At 39.3% G+C, this 2,684-nt stretch overlaps 1 protein-coding gene across 1 annotated transcript in view; it reads left to right on the top strand.

Annotated features, from left to right (window-relative positions):
• Positions 1-2,684, top strand: part of ehmt2 (euchromatic histone-lysine N-methyltransferase 2) — a 46,792-nt gene that overhangs the window by 1,090 nt on the left and 43,018 nt on the right. The window contains exon 2 of the mRNA XM_016252122.1: positions 2,617-2,626. The gene's annotated coding sequence lies outside the window, so the exon portion shown is untranslated. The remainder of the gene's footprint in view (positions 1-2,616; positions 2,627-2,684) is intronic.

Raw genomic sequence — 2,684 nt, 5'->3', positions numbered from 1 at the left:
CTCTCGCTCTCTCTCTCTCTCTCTCTCTCTCTCTCTCTCTCTCTCTCGCTCTCGCTCTCTCTCTCTCTCTCGGTCGTCTGCATCATCATCTGCACGGACTATAATATTCTAGTGAAGACGGTTCTGATCACTCCACATATGCGTTTTTTTGCCTGTATGAACAGCATAAAGTACATAAAGTCCATAAAGTACAATAATCTGTTATAAAAATGAAGGATCTTTGAAGGTTCTCAGCTGGTTGTGTTTACTCAGATTTTACATTAGACATGAACTTCATTATAAAATTCAATTTTCTAAATGGATAAACATTGGCAGAGATGATTTATAGAGTTAAACTTAAAAAAAAAAAAAAGGGTTCAAGCTCTTGGCAGACAAAATTTACAGCAACTTCTTTGTTGCAAGTGAACTTTTATTTAACATATTCTGTCATATATTCTTTTAGCGTTTGTACTTTTATGTCATGCAAACTGTCCATTTATGCCTTGTTTAGATGCATGTGCTCTAAAATATTGGTTTGATTGCAACACTGCCTTTGACGTCAACAACAAAACGTATGGGAAGTTTTTTGGCCTTCCTTTAATTTTACATTTATGTTACTATAGTAAGTATGCACAAGTAACACGGATTGTTATTAGTTTCATTTAACTTTTTTTTTTTATCTGTACCATCCACGAACCATCAGAACAATTTCTTTTTTGGACACTAAATATGGGTTTTCAGGTCAAAGAGGCTCCCAGCTAACAAAATATGTTCTAAGAATGTTTTTTAACGTTCCCAATAAGTTATAAAACGCTATTTCAGATTCAGCGTTCAAAACATCCACGTTTTTCTTGGTTATGTGAATTGAAAATGTCATTTTATCATTTTATAAACATGGAAATGTTACTTTTGAATGTTCTCTGAACTTTCTGAAACAAGTATCATTTAAAAAAAAAAAACATTAGACGAATGTCCAAATAAAATGTTTCAGGGAAAAAATCATTCCATGAATGATGTATAAATGTTTTTTTTGCAAACATCTTGACAACCTTATTAAAGACCAGATAACTCTGAATGAACGTTCTGAATTATGTTGTGATGTTTGTATCAGCTGTTTGGGCTCTCATTCTGACGGCACCCATTCACTGCAGAGGATCCATTGCTGAGCAAGTGATGGAATACTACATTTCTCCAAATCTGTTCCCATGAAGAAACAAATTACTGTCTTATGCACAGTACATACTGCATACTAAGTAGTGTGTATTTCATTCTGAATTTACACATGGCAACTGCAGCACTTGTTCATGGCTACTTGAACATGACTTAACCATCATTCTTTAAAGCTGTTTGTTTGCTCAAGGCCTGTTCGCTTAGAAAAAGCTTTACCTGCCGGTGACCCGCAGAGAGAAACAGTTTAAAAGCTGAAATAAACAGCACTTTCTCCTCTTGCTGTTTCTTTGCATCCATTAGTATGATATAAAGAAATGCGTCCATGGCTGTATATCTTAAGAGTCACTAAATCAATCTGAGTCATGCTGAGAAGAGGAGCTACTGATGGATCTGTGCTGCGTATTTACAAAACCCTCCACATCAGGTTTCACTACAAGAGGCCAGAGATAGATTTCCTTCTGACAGCACAAAACAGCAAACACAATGCAGATCAATGTGAGCAGAGAAAGCAGCGTTTTTGACTTAAAGGCAGAGTACGTGATTTCTGGTAGCCAATGATGATATTTGAAATCACCAAAACAAACACGCCCCTACCTCAAAAGGGTCTTGCCCCTATTCTGATAGCTCCGCCCCACACATACGTAGCAACCCAGGCAACGATTAGTTCTGTGAAACAAAGCAAAACCAATCTACATCGGAGGCGAGTGACGCAGCGCGACAAAATACTATAGAACTCATTATAATCAGTGATGCTGTCTACACCATAGATACAGTATATATACATATCTATGGTCTACACTGGATGCGGCACGGCACGACACAGAAAACTGTTGCTGCGTTCTATTTATGACGTGCTGACACAAATTGCAAATGGTTTTCAACGGTCGTTTGATCGCGTCCAAAAGGGTCTTGCCCCTATTCTGATAGCTCCGCCCCACACATACGTAGCAACCCAGGCAACGATTAGTTCTGTGAAACAAAGCAAAACCAATGTTACACCGTATCTACATCGGAGGCGAGTGACGCAGTGCGACAAAATACTATAGAACTCATTATAATCAGTGATGCTGTCTACACCATAGATACAGTATATATACATATCTATGGTCTACACTGGATGCGGCACGGCACGACACAGAAAACTGTTGCTGCGTTCTATTTATGACGTGCTGACACAAATTGCAAATGGTTTTCAACGGTCGTTTGATCGCGTCCAGTGTAGGCAGACTTTAGCTGTTGTAGACACGGTGTTACTCACCTATCGAGAAGAAACAAAACAACCTCGGCGTCCGATCGCAGGCCTCCGCTCCTTGAGTTCTCTCCAGCGCTGAAAAGCTGATCCGATATTTACACGGGTCCTACTTCTTGCCTTATCGTTACGCAGACATTTTCCTCTTTTGTTTTTTATCCGCCATCTCTATCTTAATGTCGCTCGGCTCGGCTAATGTCCGTCCTGTGCACTGAAAGCTCTCTCCTCCACATCATGAGTAGACACGCCCCTTATTGCTGATTGGCTACAAGTTTGTTTTGCTATT

The sequence above is a fragment of the Sinocyclocheilus grahami genome, unplaced genomic scaffold, assembly GCF_001515645.1.
Source record: "Sinocyclocheilus grahami isolate Dianchi unplaced genomic scaffold, SAMN03320097.WGS_v1.1 scaffold1088.1, whole genome shotgun sequence".
Taxonomy (NCBI): domain Eukaryota; kingdom Metazoa; phylum Chordata; class Actinopteri; order Cypriniformes; family Cyprinidae; genus Sinocyclocheilus; species Sinocyclocheilus grahami.
Note: the sequence above shows the minus strand (reverse complement) of the source record. Positions and strands in the feature narration are given on the sequence as shown.